Here is a 22,493-nt window from a genome sequence, read left to right as displayed (position 1 = left end):
CCACCTCTTCTCCAGAGGATTCCCGGGGTGGGAGGCCGTGGAGAGCTCTGAATTTGGGAGAAGGTGATGACATTTATGTCTTAGAAAGACCTCTCCTGTAGGACGGACTGAAGACACACCACACTAGGACACGCAATGACAGGACTCTAACGCATTTGCCATTTGATCTTTGCTCTGGGTGGACTTTTGGTTTGGATTATAAAATAGAGCTTTAATGCAAGAACAAACACCCCACAGTATTTTGCTTCACCGCCACTCTTTCATCTTGAATAGCAGCTCACATAGATGAAACTAAAAAGCATGTAATGGTTAAAATCTGATCTAATTTCTTAGCCATGTATAACATTATTTTGTTGGCAGGAGAAACCACAGGAAATCCTCAAAGAACAATTACTCCAATTATTCAATTATCAACAAATTGAAGAGTTTCCTCTTTCTAAATATTTTGGCTATACTTTGCAAGATTGTACTAATATATAATCTGCAATAAAGAATCCCACCAAATTGCCATTGAGGAAAAAGAAGATTTGCAAGTTTTGTAGCCACACGTTGCTTTGTATACAAATAAAATTCATATTATAAACCACAAAAAGGCAAATTCATTGCTTTTAGGAAAATGGGGACTAAAATGTGTAAAAAATGCACATATCTTATATATATCTCTCTCACATACCATATATCTAAACTATACAGAGTTTTCACGACATTTGTTAATAACTTTGAATCTCACTGAAAATCTGGCAAATTTGTTGCTACAAGTTAAATGAGTTTCTGTTTAGAATCCTTTATTCAAGAAAGTGCTGCAGACAGTTTTAAAAGCATGATTATTTTATATTCACTAATTACTTCAAGATAATGTTTTCTGAAAATCTATTATGTGCACAGCTCAGTGCCAGATACTGCAAAAACCTAAAATAAATCAGACAGACTCTGCAATTGAGAAATTTCAACGTAAATATTGTCTGGACAGGTGCTTATATTAAGGAATTATTGTTAATCATTTTAGGTGTGGAAACAGCACTTCTCTTTTAGTGACATAGACTGAGCATTTACAAATGGAATGATAATATCAGGGACTTAGTTCAAACCAATCCTGTGTGGTGGGGAGAAAAGCAGACAGTGCACGGCTGGTAATTGCTGATGCTGGCTGACGGGCACGTGGGGTTCACTATGCAATCTGTATCTCAATATGTTTTAATATTTCCATTATGGAAAGTTTTAATAAAAACTAGTTTCCTTGAGGTCTAGAATGGGAGGGAAGGCGCAGGTGCTCTGTGGGGCCTCTTGGCTAGAGGTTCAGGTCGGGAAGATGGGCGCGACAGTTAAACGAGCCTGGCGGAGAGGTCAGGTGGGGCACACCATGAAGACGGGACACAGGTGGCAGTAGGACAGCACAGAAGTTGTGTGAGGAAGGCAATCACAAGGACTTCTGAGTAACCCAAACCATCAATCCTGGAAACAACGCACAAACCGTCCAAAACACTCTGTTCTTATGAGTCGAAACCTGGCTTTAAAACAGGCAGGAAGGACCTGAATGGTGGGAAATGGAGTGCACGTCCTTTTCCTCCACTGAGTACCCTGAAAACCCTGGACATGCATGTGAAGCAAACCCAAGGAGGCTCTGAAGGCTGGTCGGAAGAAGGAAGACCAGCCAGGGACCTGAGGACCCACACGGCACTGAGTCCCCTGGCCTTCTTTTTGCATCGTTATCCCAGACGTGGAGCTGAAGAAGCTGGTAACCTGGAAACACCAACGGGCAGAGACAAAGAAAATTCCAACAAAAGCTGCTCTCTCTGGCCAAAGGACCAGGAGAGGAAAAGCCCAGCAGGACAGGGAACTGACAGGCAGGAACAGCCAGACCCCACTCTCCCAGCCAGCAAGGATGAGGGGGGAGCCTCGACTCTCATTTCCACTGACCCTGTGCCCCCCACCCCATAATGCAGAGTCAGGGAGAACACGGGGGAGCCTGGACTCCCACCCCCACCAGTGACGAGCCAACGAGGTAAGGAGGTACCCGTTCCCTCCCTGCTGGGTATCAGAGAACGCCCAGCGGAGTCAGCACTTTCTCCCCGACCCAGCGGTGTCAGTGGAGGCCGTGGAGGAGCAGCACCCTGGGAGTTGTCAGCAGCGGCCTTGTGGGGCACCTGGACCCACAGCCCCGCCTGGCCATAAGGGGCGGCCTCTTCCTTGTCCTAACAGCGGTGGGAGAGAAAGTCAGTGAAACAGAAGCATTAAGTAAGATTTAGAGTCTCGTAACATAATACGTCCAGGTTTCAATAACAAAATCACTCATCACACTGAGAGCCAGGAAAACTTCAAACTAAATGAGAAAAGAAAATCAACTGACGCCAACCCAGAGATGTCAGAATCACCCGAGAAACATTAAGGCAGCCACCATGAAAACGAAGAAGAAAGCAGGAGGAATCAGTCTAACTGATTTCAATGCTCACTCTATAGCTTTAGCCATCGAGACAGCATGGTATTACGAGGGGTAAACAGGCAGATCACAGGGAACAGACGGAGAACCCAGAGACAGGCCCACACAAACGTGCCCAGCTGGTGGACGACAAGGAGCAAGGCGATGGTGGAGGGAGCCTGTCAACAAACGGTGCTGGCCTGTTTCACAGCCAAGCCTCACGCCCTACACAAAGATTCACTTGAAATGGACTGTGGGCTTAAAAGTGACACGTAAAACCATAACACTTCAGGGAAATCGCAGGAGCGAACCCTCGGGACCCAGGGCTGGGCAAAGGGTTCCGCAGACTGGACACCATGAGTGCGGCCCCTGAAAGGAAAACTGATAAACTGGACCTAGTCAAAACTAAAAACCTCCACTCTGCTAAAGACGACGAAAAGATAAGCTACAGACCGGGAGAAAATATTTTAAAAATCACATATCCAACAAACAGAATATATAAGGAATGCTCAAAACTCAACAGTAAAACAACAAACAGTCCAATTAGTAAATAGGCAGAAGACATGAAGAGATAGCTCACTGAAGAGGACACACAGACGGAAAGAAACACATGAAAAGATGCTCAACATCATGAGCCATTAGGGAAATGCAACTTAAAACCACATGAGACGCCACCACACACCTATGAGAACAGCTGAAATAAAAATAGTGACAACCCCAAACACTCGGAGGATGCGGAAAAACTGGATCTCTCAGATGCTGCTGGTGGGGATGCAAAATGGTGCAGCCACTCTGGAAAACGGTTTGCTAGTTTGTTAAAAACTAAACATAGGTATTTATCCCATAGAAATGAATACTTACATTCACATAAAAAATGGGCACAGGAATGTTTATAGCAACTTTCTTCATAATAGCCCCAACCCAGAAACAACCCAGATGCCCCTGACCAGGTGAGTGGTTAAACAAACTGTGGTCCATCCACACCGCCGAATACTATGTGCCAATAAAAAGGAACGAGCTATTGACACAGAACAATCTAGATGCATCTCCAGGGAATTGGGCTGAGTGAAAAAAGCCAACCCCAAAAGCTTACTTGCTGTACGGTCCACCTATACACAACATTCTTACAATGGGAAAACTGCAGATATGGAGAACGGATTAGTGGTTGCCAGGCGAGGGCGTGGGTGTGGCTAAAAAGCACAACAGGAGGGATCCTGGGGGTGATGGAATGTTCTGGATCTTGACTGTATCAAGGTTGACGTCCTGGTTGTGACAGTGCACTGTGTAAAATGAACGTGGGTTCTCTCTGTATTATTTCGTACAGCTACACGTGAATCTACATTATCTCAAAATAAAACGTTTAATTAAAAAGTAGGCAGAAGACACAGAATACATCAATGACTGGGGTGCTGAGACAGCTTCCCTGGACATTTGGGACGAGGAGGAACATGCTTGCAATGATGGTGAGTCTGAGCCACAAGACAAGCCCAGCTTGAAGGGGGTTCACCTGATTCGTAGAGCTCACCGTTTTCCTGCTCTTACATATTTAAATTCTAAAAAGGGACGTGGAAAATGTCTCACGGTAGGAAATAATCAGGCTGTGCACAGTGGTGGGTGGTGCGTGCACATTAAGAATGGAAGCCAGAAATCTCTTGCGGAGCAGAAGCCAACATTTTCAGCTTCTACAAATGCCAACTCTTGTACCAAAGGTTATAAAACAAAGCAAAACAGCAAACACAAGCACTTTAGAGCATTTCACGTAACCATTTCTCTTTCACTCTGAAAAGCACCTCTTATGGCCTGAACTATGAACACATAAGTATTAAAACCCTATCAAAAATCCCATAAGGAATAAAATTCCAGGAATGGCCAATTACAGAAAAGCTTTATTTGACAGCAATATTCACATAATCTCTTCATTTTTCAGATGCCCCTAAAACAGTAAGAAGTGCCTCAAACTTGGGAGGCACTGAGGTTTGAAAAGACCATTAGACTTGCTATCAAAAGCCCTGGGATTTAAGCTTAACTTGGTTCCAGTTATAATTCCAACTTTTCTTTTCTTAATGGAACTAGACAAGCCGATTCTAAAGTTTATACGGAAAAATAAACAGGTTCGAATAGTCAGGAAAACTCTGATCCAAACGAGCAATTAGGTGGGGCGAGCCTTCAACACACAAAGCAACACACGTGGGTCATGGACTGAGGATCAAGGTGACAGACGCCGAGCCCAGAATGAGAACAGAACACATTCAGAAGTAAACTGGTGAAGGTGGCACCCCAGGTCCGTGACACACAAACACGCTTTCTAGTAAGTGGGACTGAATGCCGGGCAACCAAGTGGAAGAGGAGGCGGCTGGAGCCACCAAACTCACTCACTTAGTGTCAGCTTTGGTTCACTGTGGGTTAACTTTTGATTTCAAATAACACAATTCAATTGGCAACATTTTATTTTCTAAGCCAGGTAGTGAGTAGATAGTTATCCATTGTATTAATCTTTATACCTCTGTGGATACTGATGTTGTAAGACAAAGTATAAAAATATATACATAACGTCCCTACTGACTTCTGAGAGGACTCCTCTCTCCACGGTGGAGGGGAAGCTGCACGCACTTCCCCTCCTCTCACCTCCCCTTCCCTCAGTGAAAGAAGATAATCCAGAAGAAAATATAAGGAACATGGCTTATTGATATTAAAGATGCATCAGAACTTGAATATTTTCTATTGTGCTGGTGAAAAATGCTATCGTTAGGAATTCACTAGAAACTTATAGATTAAAAAATGTTTAAGATAAAAAGTAAATCTGATTAAAGTTATTAGCAATTATTCCTGGATTTAATCCATTTTACTCTCCAAAAAGGATGGTTTTGAGAAAAGCTTTACATATTCTTTATGACTGTTATGGGTTTTATCTTTAATAGCCATAAACTGCAAATTAAAAAAAAAAAGAGAAGTGTTAAAATGGAGAATATTTGTGTTGATTCTTTACTGCAAATCAAACAACTTGCTAAAGGCTAGACTGATTTTGTAGCTATAGCAAAAAATTGAATGATGATTTGATTATTTATTTAACAAAGGTCTATAAAGATTCTTATGCTATTTGAAGGAAAATAATCTGAAACTCAACAACTTAATCATGCATATTTAGAGAATACACTTCATGATCTGTATTTTGCTTTCAATATTATCTAAACAAAATAAGATTGCTAAAGTGTTCAAAACATTCAATTAATAATATTTTACAATAAATATTTTCCTTTCTGGGAAACCATCCATGTAATGGATGTTCAGCCCGTCACCCTTTAGAGATTTTGTACACATTGAACAAGATACAGCATACTGTGCATAGCAAACAAGATTCACGCATTACTTTTAGCAAACACATTTTTTCCAGGGAAATGCAACATGGAATAATTAAAATAAGCATAGCAATCAACAAAAAGACTCCTGGAACTAAGAAGCATTTATAGCAACATTGCAGAATACAAAGTTAATATACAGAAGTCAATTGCTTTCCTATGTATGAGCAATGAACAAGTAGATTTTGAAATAAAAAAACACAATACCCTTTACATTAGCACCCCAAAAGTTGAAATACTTGGATATAAATCTAACAAAATATGTACAAGATCTATATGAGGAAAAGTACAAAACTCTGATGAACAAAATCCAAGAACTAAATAAATGGAGAGCTATTCCATGTTCATGGATAGAAAAACTCAACAATGTTGATGTCAGCTCTTCCTAACTTGATCCATAGATTCAATGCAATCCCAATCAAAATCCCAGCAAGTTATTTTGCGGATAACAACAAACCGATTCTAAAGTTTAGGGGTAGAGGCAAAAGACCCAGAATAGCCCATTCAATATTGAAGGAGAAGAACAAAGGTGGAAGGCTGACAGTATTCAACGTCAAGACTTTCCATGAAGCTACGGTAATTAAGACAGTGTGACAGTGGTGAAAGCATAAACAAATAGATCAATGGAACACAATAAAGAGCCCAGAAACAGACCTGCAGAAATACAGTCAACTGATCTTTGACAAAGAAGGGAAGGTGATAACAGAGCAAAGATGGTCTTTCCAACAAATGGTGCTGGAACAATTAGACATCACATGCAAAAAAACCACTCTAGACACAGACTTGACACTCTTCACAAAAATCAACTCAAAATGGACCACAGACCTAAACGTAAAATGCAAAATATAAAATTCCTACAAGATAACATAGACGATCTTGGATGTGGCAATGACTTTTTAGATACAACACCAAAGGCACAATGCATGAAGGAAAGAATTGATAAGCTGGACTTAACTAAAATTACAAAGTTCTCCTTGAAGGTATTATGTTGAGTGAAGTAAGCCAGACAGAGAAAGACGAACTCTGGATGACTCCACTCATAGGCGGAAGTTAAATACAGAGACAAAGAGAACTGATTGGTGGTCACCAGGGGAAAGGGGGGGTGGAGGGAGGGCACAAAGGGTGAAGTGGTGCACCTACAACATGACTAACAATAATGTACAACTGAAATTTCACCAGGTTGTAAACTATCATAATCTTAACAAAAAGTTAAAAAAAAATTAAAAAGTTCTGCTCTGCGAAAGATAATGTCAAGAAAAGGAGAAGATGAGCCACAGACTGGGAAAAAATATTTGAAAAAGACACATCTGATAAAGGACTATTATTCAAAACATACAAAGAACTCTTAAAACTCAACACTAAGAAAACAGACAACCCAATTAAAAAATAAGCTAAAGACCTTAATGGACACCTCGCCAAAGATATACAGATGGCAAATAAGTAAAGATGCTCCACATCAGATGTCATCAGGAAAATGCAAATTAAAACAACAATGAGTTACCAAGACACACCTAATAAAATGGCCAAAATCCAGAACACAGACAACACCAAAGGCTGACGAGGCTGTGGAGCAACAGGAACCCTCACTCACTGCTGGTGGGAATGCAAAATTGTGCCGCCACCCTGGAAGACAGTCTGGCGGCTTCTTACAAAGCTAAACATACTTTTCCCATACGAGGCAGCAGATGTGCTCCTTGGTATTTACCCAAAGGAGGTGAAGACTTATGTCCACACAAAAACTTGCACACGGATGTTTATAGCAGTTTTATTCATAAATACCAAAACTTGGAAACAAAGCAACTAAGATGTGCTTCGGTAGGTGAATGGATAAACAAACTGTGGAACATTCAGACAACAGAATGCTATTCACCACTAAAAAGCAGTGAGCTATCAGTCATGAAAAGAAACAGAGGAACTTTAAATGCATATTACTAAGTGAAAGAAACCAACCTGAGGCCACATACTGTAGGATTCCAACTATAGGACATTCTGGAAAAGGCAAAACTATGGCGACAGTAAAAAGATCAGTGGTTTCTAGAAATCGGGATGGGGGACGAACAGGAAAAGCACAGAACATTTTTAGGGCAATGAAAATAAACTATGATTCTACAATGGTGGACACATGTCACTATACATTTCTCCAAACCACCGACCAGACCCCACCAAGAGTGAACCTAATGCAAACTGTGGACGGTGGGTGACTGTGATATGCCAGTGTAGGTTCATCGACTGACCTCTCCGATGTGGGATGTTGACAGTGGGGGAGGCAAGCATGTGTTGGGAGAGGCAGTATATGGGAACTCTCTGTACTTCTCAATTTTGCTCCGAACCTTGAACTGCTCTAAAAAAATTGTTTTAATTAAAAAAAGCATAACAATGCATAATAACATTCAGATATTAAGTGGGAAATATTGATGAGAAGGGGAACCTACTGAGTCAGAAGAGGGAAATGTATGGAGGACAGTTAGCAGAAAGCAAATACGCAGAGTCAGTCAGTTCAGGGCCATGAGCCCAGGTCACTGACGCCTGGTAAAGAGAGAGACTACGGGGAGCAAAGCACAGACGGCTTATACTCTCACACTCTTGCCATCAGACAAATGGGGTGAGCTGGCAACATCATCAGGTTGTGGGTATGGTTCCCCTACCTTATTAAAGGAAAAGATCATGAAGAAACCACATGTGACGGTGGCAGTAACTGCAGGCAGCACCCACGGGAGGCGGCAGGGCTGGAGTGGCCCCCTGAGGCCTGGCTCACAGGGGACGACCTGCAGTAAAGCACTCTCCGCCTCCCTGGCTTGGGGCCTGTGGCATCTTTGGTGGTGACTGGGCCAACACAAACATGTGTAAATGTGCGTCACCTCGGACACCTAGAGCCCACTCTGATTCTTTCTTCTTTCTCCCTCCACATCCCAGAGCATCTGATGACCCACTAAAGTGAGCACCAAATGCACTAGACTCCCCCCTGCCCCACCCCCAGCTCCAGGCGTCTTGGGCCTGGGCCCCCGCACGTCCTCCACGAGACGTGGCTCTGCCTGCTCTTGGAACCTGATCATCCCCCCACACAGCAGCAGGGTGGTCTCGCAAAGGTCACCAGAAACGTCCTCCAGCCCACACAGCGTGCTCACCACACTGGGAACCACACCCACGGGCCGTGCCAGGGCCCACCGGAGCCCGGAGAGCGGCCGCCTCTCTCCCACGGGGGGCCGCCATCGTCCTTCCTCACCACACCCCAATCCACGGGGCGTCCTCAGCGCCCTGGACATGCAGCCTTCTCTTCTGCATCGAGGCCTTCGTGTCCTCGGGCCCCCCAATCTGCAGGTCCCCTCCCAGGTCACTGTAGGGCTGAGCCTCTTCACTCTCAGAGAGGCTGTCATCATCCTCGGCAGGCACGCCACCCTCTGCCTCCCTCCCTGCACGGTGCGGTCTACAACCTGCCGTCTGTCTCCCCGCGGGGCCATGAGGGCAGGCGGCTCGGTCTCCTTGGCCTCCAGGCACCTGGCGCCCACCCTGTGACTGTGAGGATGGGCCGAATGGGTGACCTCGAGCTCTTCTGCCTCTGGCTCCCTCCTGGCGGCCCCTGTCCCTGTGTCAGACACACGGGGCTCACGTGCAGCTCTCCCAGACAACCACCACACCTAGTGAGCAGGTGTCCCGGCCTCCACCTCCCACCTGTCCCAGAGTCTGTGGCTACAGCTATTTTCCCAAAAACATATCATACTGTGCTCTGCAAACCACAACTACACCCGAACCTTTACCCGCTTCTCAGTCGAGGGCACTAAGTGCCGCCTGCTCCAGGGTTCCACACTCCCTTCATGTCGGCTGCTCTCATGAGGGCCAAGCGTTCACCTTTGCCAGCAGGAGAGACGTGGGCTTTCATCAACTTTCCCTAATTCACAGTTTTAACTGAAATGCGCCAACTGGATGGCAGCTTGTCCAAATACAGACGAACTGCTGTTACTAATCAGGACCTTATTAGAGAGCACAAAACCCCAAGTTGAGGTCAGGGGGGATTCAGCCGTGGCAATGTCAGGGGACAGCTACGCAGAGAAGTTCCCGCACACCGAGCCTGGGAGGAGCCAGGCCAGCAGCAGGCACGCGGCCCCACCAGAGAGCAAGTGCAGAGACAGCTGTGGGCAAGACCAGAGCCCCAGATGCCCCCGTTTCCATTTACTCGCTTTCACCACTACCTGATATCCAGGATTCTCCTGAGACGGCCAAGACAGGACCCCACCCACGTGCGACCTCTCCAGTCCAGGCGCTCCTGCCTCTGACCTCACCCCAAGGTCACAGGTGAGCCCCGCAGTGGCGCATTCCCAGGCTCCTGCCGGCTGGAGCAGTGGGTGCTGCCGGCCTGGGAGGCCCTGTCAATGCTGTGGCCACCTCGTGAGGCGGTCCTGCTCCTCCTGCAGAGCTGGTCCCGTCCTCCCATCCTCCTCTCCGGCCCGACCGCCCTTCCCTCCCCACCAGGCCGACCAGGGCATGAGCCCCACGAGGGGTGAGCCCCACCAGGGCATGAGCCCCACCAGGGTGGCCGGGAGCTCATCCTCCATGTCCACAGCACTCAGCAGGGCACTTCTTGGTGTGGAGGCCGGGGACAGCCCCAGGCTGACTAATTCTGCCAAACTGTCTGCAGTATCAATTCCAGAGAAGACATTAGAAACCCTGGTTATTTATTCTCTCAGGAGAGTTAAAGTAATTCTTAAAGAAATATATTTTCAAAGCCCTGTCTCTACTTGTGCTCTAACCGCTAACCTTCCAGGTGCACACTGCCTGTGGACTCTGTACTCAACAGCACAATGACTACAACACACCTGGGATAATAAGCAGAGTTCTACCTGTGGAAATTAATTCCAAAGGAGTAAAAACCAAATTGAGTATATTCTCTCTAGGCAGAACATTCACCGTAACCAAATGATTAGGCAGCAAACAAAATTCTATCTTACTTAACGATAAAAGCCCATAATATTCTGAGTTAGTCACGTCCAGAGAAATTCTCAGTAAATGACAGGTCTAGACACACCAAATCTAGACTCTTCTGCGCATATGTAATTAATTAACTATGCTTAGCATCGAGATAACTGAATGGAATCGAGCTGCTGGAACGTTCACAGAGCGCAACCCACACAGCACAGCCGAGTGCGCAACCGTAAGGACGAAACCTGGATCGGGGGGATGCTGCGAGGGCCACAGATCTGGACACAACAACACAGGGAGTGACGACAGCACAGAAAGCCACTTCTCTTGGATGACAACAACCACACGACTGGGCTCTGCCTGGGCCCTGGCCCCTCACTCCCACCGCGACCCTGCGAGAAGGCTGGGGGCTTCGGGGAGAAGGGGAGCCGCCAGTGAGGTGGGGCTGACTCTCCCTGAGCCCACGACAGACGACCACGCACGTCCCTGTGCATCCAGGCCTGGCCCAGGGGCTCGGTAACCCCCGTGCCGAGTCCATCTGGAAGTAAGAACCACTCTCCCCAGCCAACCTCTCAAGAGCCTACTGCAGTCAATAAGGTAAAGACAGATCCCCAATCTAGAAAATGGCAGATGAAGATGAACCAATGTCATAACAGAATAAATGCCAACGATCTTCAATAAGCTTATTTTTTAAAGTTTCACCTCATTCACTAGTAAGCAAAGAAAGATGTCGGTTATCCGGCTGACAGAGCGAAAGGCAAGGCCGGCTGAGGTGCAGGGTGGTCCCTCTTTACAGTGAATAGAACTCAGCGGCCCCCACAAGGCAAAGGCCCCGCCTCATGCAGGGAGCGCCCTTGGCCTGACCTGCCTTCTCCAGGCTGCCGCGCAGACGGTAAACAATCCCGAGATTGAGGGGGGCCGGGCTGGCTGGGGCTGTGAGAGGTGTGGATGGGCCCGTCGCCTGGCTTTCAGACAAAGCTCCCATGGGCACCAGGGCTCTGAGCAATGAGCAGTGGAGGGGGTGTCACAGCTGCTCCTCTCCTGTGTGTGCTCCTCCCCCGGGGGACCCTGTGAGGACCAAGGCACAAGTCAGGCATCACTGGGTTTCTGGCCATGATGCCCAAATGCAAAGCCTGAAACAGTCACCAAACTTGTAGCTCTCATTCCAGTTCTTAGAATCAGAAGAACACTATCAAGGCTTCGCTCATATTCAAAGAATTAGCGGCAAGGATTAGCACCTTTGCTTGTTCATAAAGGGTATTCTGTATCTGTATTTCCTGATTCTTACAATAAAATTGCTTCCATAACGGGAAAACATGACCTTTTATTTTGGGCCATCCTCCCACACACCCACATGCCCTGCCCCAGACTCTGCGAGCCGCCTGGAAAGAGAGGCCTTCGTACAAACGAGCCACATGACCCAGCGGCCCCACCTGTGCAGTCTCGTCCGCGGGCACCACTGACCGGGAGAAGCCCATCCTCCTCGGCGATGCTACAGCAAACTCTGGATGCCCTGTGGACCTCAGCCTGACCTCAGATCCCAGAGACACTGCGACCAGCCGAATCACGGTCAGAATTGAATACCCGCCAGGCAGAGGACACACAAGCTGACGTGGGACAGGTGAGGAAGGCGCCCCAGCTCAGGGCACCAGGGCACAGCGGGGACCTGAGTCTAGTCCTGTCTGAGGCTGCTGCACGGCGACCTCAGCAGGCACCCCGACCCCCACAAGCCTCCATAAGATGATGTCATTGGTACAAGGGGACCAGGGGACTCTAAACTCTCTGACACGGCTTGGAAAATTTGAGGCACTTACTCCATTCAATTATCACTATTACAGATACTGCTCTAAACATGTACATTTTCACCTAACAAATACAGAGAAACAAGTGTCGCCTAAAAGCAAATTATGTGGGAAGCTCCAAGATGGCGCCGTGAGTAGTCCTCTTTGTCTCTCGCCCTTCGAGTCTACAATTATTTGGACACTTATCGCTTGACAAAGGATATCCAGACAGCATCTCAGGACGTCTGAGACACCCACGCGACTATACATCGGAAGGCGGATGGACTTTCCTCCGGGAGGAAGTGGAAATAGGTGAAAACTCTCCGACCCCGACGGGCAGCCTAGTACCCACAAGCGGCTTTCTTCCAGCGGACGCCCCCAGAGGATCTACACACATCTAGGGCAGGAGCGAGAACACAACAGAGGAGCGACGGTGGAAACAGGTGACCAGAACCCTACCTAAACCCCCCGCAATTACTCCTAAACGCAGAGGGAAACTTTGGAGTTGCACACCTGAGCCCGCGGGGAGAGTCTCTCCCCGCCATTGGCGGGGAGACCCAGCCTGGTGCTCGGGGCGCCCGGAGGGTCCCAGAGAGAGACACGGAGGGCACGGAGGTCTCCCAGCTGCCATTGCCCGCCCCGTGGGACTAGGGATTGCCGGAGATCTCGGAGAGGACTGGGGCTGGGGGAACTTTCAAAGGCCGGTTCTGCGACCCGGAGGGGAAGCGCCGGAGCTCCGCCCGGGCAGCAGACAAAACTTTCTGTCTGCCGTTAGCAGAGGGGCCACGCCCAGCATTCAGGGCTCCCGGCAGAGGCCCGGAGAGAAGCCCTGAGGGCGGGGCGACCCCCAGCTGCCGTTGCCCGCCCCGTGGGTCTAGGGATTGCCGGAGATCTCGGAGAGGACCGGGGCTAGGGGAACTTTCAAAGGCCGGTTCTGCGACCTGGAGGGGAAGCGCCGGAGCTCCGCCCGGGCAGCAGACAAAACTCTCTGTCTGCCGTTAGCAGAGGGGCCACGCTGAGCATTCACAGCTCCGGGAGAGGCCCGGAGAGAATCCCAGAGGGCGGGGCGACCCCCTAGCTGCCGTTGCCCGCCCCGTGAGGCTAGGGATTGCCGGAGATCTCGGAGAGGACTGGGGCTGGAGAGAGTTCCAGAGACCCAGCTTAGTAGCCTAGGGGGAAACCCTACAGGCTCACAGCAGCCTTAGGGAAAGCCTCTGCACAGCACCAGTAGAAGGCACCCAGCCGCCAGCCACAAGGCTGGAAGACCCCAGGGCAAAAGCAGCATAGCTAGGTGTACTAACCACAGACTATAGAAGATGCCAATAGCTCTCCTGCGACCCATAGAGGACAAGTGAGATTTGGTGGGTGCCGACAGCAACGGAGCGACAAATATAAGTGATCCCACCCCTGGCCGCTGGAAAAGCCCATAACACCGTTGCAGACCCCAAGGAGAGAGCACATCTAGGTGGGCTGCAACAGTAGGCACCTGCAGCCTGAAGCCCCCCTGTGACGGCCCCGACGGCAGAGGAGGGAATACAAAGGGCCACTGTGGCTACGAAGAGGGGCCCAGGCCCAGTTAGCAACTACGGACAGGGTTCCTGGTTGGTGAAGTATAAACAGCTGCTCCCCCACAACAGCAGCTGAAACAAGTGAAAGGAGCAACTAAACTCTATCTCCATGCAGAGGCACAAATCAACAACATCAAGCAATATGAAAAAATACATTAAATCTCCAGAACAGAAAGAAAGTAACAAATACACAGAAAACAATCCCAAAGAAAATGAGATATATAACCTAAATGATGATGACTTCAAAACAGCCACCATTAAGATTCTCAATGAGTTAAGAGAGAACTCTGACCGACAACTCAACGAGTTCAGGAGCTATGTCACAAAAGAGTTTGATACGATAAAGAAGAACCAAACAGAAATATTGGAAATGAAGAACACAATAGAGGAGATTAAGAAAAATCTAGATGCTCTGAACAGTAGGGCCGATAATATGGAGGAAAGAATTAGCAATTTGGAAGATGGCAATATAGAATTGTTGCAGGCAGAGGAGGAGAGAGAAGCAAGACTTAAAAGAAATGAAGAAACTCTCCGAGAATTATCAGACACAATTAGGAGATGCAACGTAAGGATTATAGGTATACCAGAGGGAGAAGAGAAGGAGAAAGGGGCAGAAAACCTATTCAAAGAAATAATGGCTGAGAACTTCCCAAATCTGGTGAGGGAGATGGATCTGCAGGTGACAGAAGCCAATAGATCTCCAAACTTTATCAATGCAAGAAGACCAACTCCACGGCATATAGTAGTGAAGCTAGCAAAAGTCAACGACAAGGAGAAAATATTAAGGACAGCCAGGCAAAAGAAACTAACCTACAAAGGAACCCCCATCAGGCTATCAGCAGATTTCTCAGCAGAAACTTTACAGGCTAGAAGAGAGTGGAATGATATATTCAAAAATCTGAAGGACAAAAATCTACAGCCGAGAATTCTCTACCCAGCGAAAATATCCTTCAAATACGATGGAGAAATAAAAACTTTCCCAGATAAACAAAAATTAAGGGAGTTCATTGCCACAAAACCTCCTCTTCAGGAAATCCTCAGGAAAACCCTCATTCCTGAAAAATCCAAAAAAGGAAAGGGGCTACAAAACCAAGAGCAGAGGAGATAAGTAGAAGGACAACAACAGAGAGTAGCAGCTCTACATCAGAACAGATTAAACCATGGGACGAGAAACAAAGGAAACTGAAGAAAACCGGAAAACAAGACACAAAATGGGAGTGGTAGGCCCCCACGTCTCAATAATCACTCTAAATGTAAATGGATTGAACTCCCCAATCAAAAGACACAGAGTGGCAGGATGGATCAAAGAACAAGATCCAACAATATGCTGCCTCCAGGAAACACACCTCAGCCCCAAAGACAAACATAGACTCAGAGTCAAGGGATGGAGAACAATACTCCAAGCTAATAATGAACAAAAGAAAGCAGGTGTCGCTATACTAATATCAGACAAGGTAGATTTCAAAGCAAAACAGATAAAGAAAGATAAAGAGGGACAGTATATAATGATAAAAGGGACTCTCCACCAAGAAGACATAACACTTATAAATATATACGCACCCAACACAGGAGCACCAAAATTTGTAAAGCAACTCTTAATAGAACTAAAAGAAGACATCAACAACAATACAATAATAGTAGGGGACCTCAACACACCATTAACACCAATGGACAGAACATCCAGACAGAAAATCAACAAGGAAATAATAGAATTAAATGAAAAATTAGACCAGATGGACTTAATAGATATATATAGAACACTTCATCCAAAAACAGCAGGTTACACATTCTTCTCAAGTGCACATGGAACATTCTCAAGGATTGACCATATTTTGGGAACCAAAGCAAACATCAATAAATACAAGAGAGTTGAAATAATATCAAGCATCTTTTCTGATCATAACGCTATTAAACTAGAAATCAACTACAAGAAAAAAGCAGAGAAAGGTGCAAAAATGTGGAGACTAAACAACACGCTTCTCAACAAACAATGGATCATTGAAGAAATTAAAGAAGAAATCAAATATTATCTGGAGACAAATGAAAATGAGAACACGACATACCAAATCATTTGGGGTGCAGCAAAAGCAGTCCTAAGAGGGAAATTCATCGCAATACAGGCTCACCTCACTAAACAAGAAAAAGCTCACGTAAGCAACCTCAAACGACACCTAACAGAACTAGAAAAAGAAGAACAAACAAAGCCCAGAGTCAGTAGAAGGAGGGAAATAATAAAAATAAGAGCAGAAATAAACGATATTGAAACAAAAAAGACAATAGAAAGGATCAATGAAACAAAGAGTTGGTTCTTCGAAAGAATTAACAAAATTGACAAACCCCTAGCCAGACTCACCAAGAAAAGAAGAGAGAAATCGCAAATTAATAAAATCAGGAATGACAGAGGAGAAATCACAACAGATACCAATGAAATACAAGAGATCATAAGAGAATACTATGAAAAACTATATGCCAACAAATTGAACAACCTGGAAGAAATGGACAAATTCCTAGACTCCTACAATCTCCCCAAACTGAATCAGGAAGAAATGGAGAATCTGAATAGACCAATCACAAGTAAGGAAATAGAAACGGTAATCAAAAACCTCCCCAAAAACAAGAGTCCAGGACCAGACGGCTTCTCTGGAGAATTCTACCAAACATTCAAAGAAGACTTAATACCTATTCTCCTCAAACTGTTCCAGAAAATTGAGAAAGATGGAGAACTCCCTAACACATTCTATGAAGCCAACATCACTCTGATCCCCAAACCTGACAAGGACAACACAAAGAAGGAGAACTACAGGCCGATATCACTGATGAACATAGATGCAAAAATCCTCAACAAAATTTTGGCAAACCGATTACAGCAATACATCAAAAAGATTATACACCATGATCAAGTGGGATTTATACCAGGGACACAGGGATGGTTCAACATCCGCAAGTCAATCAATGTGATACACTATATCAACAAAATGAAAAACAAAAACCACATGATCATCTCAATAGATGCAGAGAAAGCATTCGACAAGATCCAACACCCATTTATGATAAAAACCCTCAGTAAAATGGGTATAGAAGGAAAGTACCTCAACATAATAAAGGCCATATATGATAGACCCACAGCCAACATCATACTCAATGGACAAAAGCTGAAAGCCATCCCTCTGAGGACAGGAACAAGACAAGGGTGCCCACTTTCACCACTCCTATTCAACATAGTACTGGAGGTGCTGGCCAGAGCAATTCGGCAGGAAAAAGAAATAAAAGGAATCCAAATAGGTAACGAAGAAGTAAAACTCTCGTTGTTTGCAGACGACATGATCCTATACATAGAAAACCCCAAAGAATCCACAGAAAAACTATTAGAAATAATCAACAACTACAGCAAAGTAGCAGGGTATAAAATTAACGTGCATAAATCAGTAGCATTTCTATACACTAACAATAAACTAACAGAAAAAGAACTCAAGAACTCTATCCCATTCACAATCGCAACGAAAAGAATAAAATACCTTGGGATAAACTTAACCAAGGAAGTGAAGGATCTATACAATGAAAACTACAAGACTTTCTTGAAAGAAATAGGCGATGACATAAAGAGATGGAAAAACATTCCTTGCACATGGATTGGAAGAATAAACATAGTTAAAATGTCCATACTACCTAAAGCAATATACAGATTCAATGCTATCCCAATCAGAATCCCAAGAACATTCTTCACAGAAATTGAACAAACAATCCTAAAATTCATATGGGGGAACAAAAGACCGCGAATTGCTAAAGCAATCCTGAGCAAGAAAAACAAAGCCGGCGGAATCACAATCCCCGATTTCAAAACATACTACAAAGCTACAGTGATCAAAACAGCATGGTACTGGTACAAAAACAGGTCCACAGATCAATGGAACAGAATTGAAAGCCCAGAGATAAAACCACACATCTATGGACAGCTAATCTTCGACAAAGGAGCAGAGGGCCTACAATGGAGAAAAGAAAGTCTCTTCAACAAATGGTGCTGGGAAAACTGGACAGCCACATGCAAAAGATTGAAAATTGACCATTCTTTTTCACCACACACCAAAATAAACTCAAAATGGATCAAAGACCTAAAGATTAGGCCTGAGACAATAAGTCTTTTGGAAGAGAATATAGGCAGTACACTCTTTGACATCAGTTTCAAAAGAATCTTTTCGGACACTGTAACTCCTCTGTTGAGGAAAACAATAGAAAGAATAAACAAATGGGACTTCATCAGACTAAAGAGCTTCTTCAAGGCAAGGGAAAACAGAATTGAAACAAAAAAACAGCTCACTAATTGGGAAAAAATATTTACAAGCCACTTATCCGACAAAGGGTTAATCTCCATAATATACAAAGAACTCACACTGCTTAACAACAAAAAAACAAACAACCCGATCAAAAAATGGGCAGAGGACATGAACAGACATTTCTCAAAAGAAGATATGAATATGGCCAATAGACACATGAAAAGATGTTCATCATCGCTAATCATCAGGGAAATGCAAATCAAAACTACACTAAGATATCACCTTACCCCCGTTAGATTGGCAAAAACATCCAAAACCAAGAACGACAAATGTTGGAGAGGTTGTGGAGAAAGAGGAACCCTCATACACTGTTGGTGGGAATGCAAACTGGTACAGCCACTATGGAAAACAGTATGGAGATTTCTCAAAAAGTTAAAAATAGAAATACCCTATGACCCAGCCATCCCATTACTGGGTATCTATCCTAAGAACCTGATATCAGATATCTCAAGAGTCCGTTGCACCCCTATGTTCATCGCAGCATTATTTACAATAGCCAAGACGTGGAACCAGCCTACATGCCCAGAAACTGATGATTGGATAAAGAAGATGTGGTATATATACACAATGGAATACTACTCAGCCAAAAAAAAAGACGAAATTGGCCCATTCACAACAACGTGGATGGACCTCGAGGGCATTATGTTAAGCGAAATAAGTCAGTCAGAGAAAGACGAACTCTATATGACTCCACTCATAGGTGGAAATTAGTATATTGAGAAGGAGATCTGATCGGTGGTTACCAGGGAAAAGGGGGGGTGGGGGGAGGGTACGGAGGGGGAAGTGGTGTACCCACAACATGACTAACAAAAATGTACAACTGAAATCTCACAAGGTTGTAATCTATCATAACATTAATAAAAAAAAAAAAAAAAAAGCAAATTATGTGATTGGTAAGGCCCACAGCCAAGCTCTCAGAATGCCCTCTGTTCTCTGTTCTGCCCAACCCTACCTCAGATGGGGCTCCGGGGTACAGAAAGAACCCCAAGGAGGGAGAGCAATGGACAAGAGAGCCCCCAAGAGAAGACCTGGGTTGTAACCAAGGAAGAGGCCCTGCATCAAGGGGGGTGCGCCACGCCAGATGGCAGGGCTTCATCACCGCGAAGGGCCAGGACCTCTAGGCATTCCTCTACCCCTTGCTGAGGGTGTTTTTATTGTGGTTGTCCTGTCCCCATGCAGTTCGCAGGCTGCCGCCCAGGGAGAGCCACACGAGACAATGAGGACCACCCAGAGATCTGGACTTCAGGCTGGGTGGAGTGACGGGCAGAGAAGTGGGTTCATCTCCCTGTCCAAGACGGGGCTGTGTTCTTCCACGCCTGGACACACCACCTCCTGCCTGCCGCTCTGCATCCTCTCTCGCCTTTCTTCTGCAAGAAGTCCCCAGGGGGACCCCAGAGCCTTCTGTTAAAGAGAAGACAAAAGAAGCCCGGGTCCTTGAGTGCCCGCAGGGCCAGTGACAGCACTGGGCTTGCTCCTCCCACGGTCACTGCCCCTCTCGTCCTGTCCCCTCCCCCACCCCCTGCGTGTGTGTGTGTGCACAAAGACCCACACGTGTGCACATGCTCTCTCTCCTCCTTGCTCCACCTCCTGCTCCTCAGCACAGCACGTGTGAGCAACAGCAATCTTTAGAAATGTACACAGGTGGTTGAAGCCTGACCAGGGCAACAAAGTAGCATCAGCAACGCAGAGCCACCTACGGGAGAAGAAAAAACTTCACGAAACATTATTTTTATAACCATACTTTGTCCTTCAAGATGGGCGCACAGGAACAACGCATTTGAAATACTGTCCATGCTTGCTCTACGTAACACCATCTCACTAAAATCCCATTTATTTGACAATTATACTTTATTTTCTGGAATCAAAGAAAAAAGATGATAACGTGAATTGTGTTTTTAATATGAACACTAGTAATTACACTAAGAATAGGCACTGTTAAGATTTGATCCAATTTCCCTAGTATTTCGAGTACAATTTCACGAATCTAATTCTACACGTTTGCTTTAGGATTTCAGCTGTTAACCTGGAGGGACACTTAACCTGGAGTGGCTCTGTGTGTCCCTAGAATGCACCCCTAACTGAAGGACCCCTTCCCAGGGAGCAGGGTCCACACTTGTGCTGTGAAGCCCACCAGTACAAATGCAATGAAACATACCCACGTCTCTATCACAACGGGTCCTAGAAAACCCGGCCCTCTATCCATAGCTGCTGCTGTTTGCCAGGGGGCCAGCAACTTGCCCTACTTGAGCCCCACACCAGGCAGACATGGTGTCTTCCATTCTTGCCAGGGACTGGGGAAGGTCCCTCCCTCCCTGACACAGCACAGCAGCAACACGTCACACAAATCCACCCTCCTCATCCCCTGAACGGTACTTGAGGTGGCCATTCCAGAGCAAATTCCAAGCCTGAAAGCTGGGGCTGTCCCTCTGCCAATGCCATCCCGTCACCCACAGCTGTCCTGTGCGTGCCCAAATCTCTAGTGCCGGCACACAGAAGGATCTACTGGGTACTTGTTGGGTGAATAGATGGATGTATGGAAGGCTAGACAGATGGTTGGATGGTTAGAGGGATGATGGATGGAGGGATGGAGGGATGAAGGATGGAGGGATGGAGGGATGAAGGATGGATGGAAGGATGGAGGGATGGATGGATGGATGGAAGGATGGATGGATGGTTGGATGGTTAGAGGGATGATAGGATGATGGGTGGATGGATGATTGATGGATGGATGGATGGATGGAGGGATGAAGGATGGATGGAAGGCTGAATGGATGGATGACTGATGGGTGGATAAATGCCATCCCACTCTGCACCTCCAGCGGTCACAGTGCTCTGCACCTCACAAACAGGCACTCTCTCAGCAAGGTGAAACCAGGGCTGAAACCAGGGCAGAAGGCTGGCACGACAGCCGCCTGCTCCCTCAGGTGCTGCCTGCATCAGCCCAAAGCCAGCTGCATCTCCTCACTCTCCGAAGACCAGACGGCACAAAATCTTTAGTGTCCCGTCCTCTGGCGGAGCTGGGAGGTAGCACACCACCAAGGGCCTAGGTTCCCATTTCTACACCCTCTTCACTTGTCCATCCTGGAAACGCGGGGGACTCCAGCCTCAGACTGCAGCCCAGTCCAGAGCTGCTGCTCACATGAGTGGTCATCACATGGCATGCAGAATGCCTGGGCACAGATGAAGGTGCTATCATATTTGAAACAAAGGACTCAATGAGAAAGCCCTTAGTTTGGAAACACAGAACCTTATTCATACAACATGGGGTGGGGGGAGCAAAGGAGTGTCTTTGCGTCTCCTCCAGCCCTCTCCTTTCCCACTGTTTCTTTACTCAGCAGCAGTGCCATGAGTGGAAAGAAGGCAACAGTGGCAGTCACTGGGACTGGTCAGGGCCCGGGAAGTCCTGTGTGGGGGTCTGTCTGTCCCCAGTAGTATGACCTGGGCTCCTGGCCGGCCTCAGCTCTCAGGCTGGCAGTACCTGCAGAGCAGCAATGTCCACTTCACGGAGGTCCTGGTCAGTATTTAAATGGTACATTATCCTCTTTCAACCATAATTTTCTGATGACTAAGCTAATCCATCTGAGTCTCATACATGGTCAACAGCCAATGACCTGCCCAGGGGAAGCGAGTGATGAAAATCGCTGAAATTGTATTGCTACTGAAGCCGACAAGCAACCTGCTGCTACATGGTCCTCAACAAATCATTAAATTTGAAAAGGCTCACATTATGCCAGTCTTAGGAAAAAATCCAATACACATGATTTATAGCACCTTAAAATTATACATCTTGCAAAACTTTGCCAATTTGGTATAAACAGGATGGCCAGTCTTAATAGTACTCATAATTTTTAAAGGCATTTTTACTAGTTTCAAATATAGTGCATATTATAAATGAGAACGGGCACTAACACTCACATTACGCGGTTAATAGCATTCACGGTGAACTTACACACAGAGTGTCGAGCAAACACGACGCATTTATCACATGGACTTAACTGCTACATCCTGTAACACTTGCAGTTTCCAGTTTCGCAAGACTGGTCTGAAAACACAACGTTGTTTTAGAACAGTTTTCCTATGAAGAATGAGAGTCTACAATGCATGAAGGAGCCTATAGAGGGGCTGAT

The 22,493-nt window shown here is 46.1% G+C and overlaps 1 protein-coding gene across 7 annotated transcripts in view; it reads right to left on the bottom strand.

The window, feature by feature from the left end:
* Positions 1 to 22,493, bottom strand: part of ADARB1 (adenosine deaminase RNA specific B1) — a 144,175-nt gene that overhangs the window by 46,999 nt on the left and 74,683 nt on the right. The gene's annotated exons all lie outside the window — the stretch shown is intronic.

Source organism: Equus asinus, chromosome 18 (genome assembly GCF_041296235.1).
Source record: "Equus asinus isolate D_3611 breed Donkey chromosome 18, EquAss-T2T_v2, whole genome shotgun sequence".
In the NCBI taxonomy this organism is placed as follows: domain Eukaryota; kingdom Metazoa; phylum Chordata; class Mammalia; order Perissodactyla; family Equidae; genus Equus; species Equus asinus.
The sequence above is the reverse complement of the archived record's forward strand: the minus strand, read 5'-3'. Positions and strand labels throughout refer to the sequence as shown.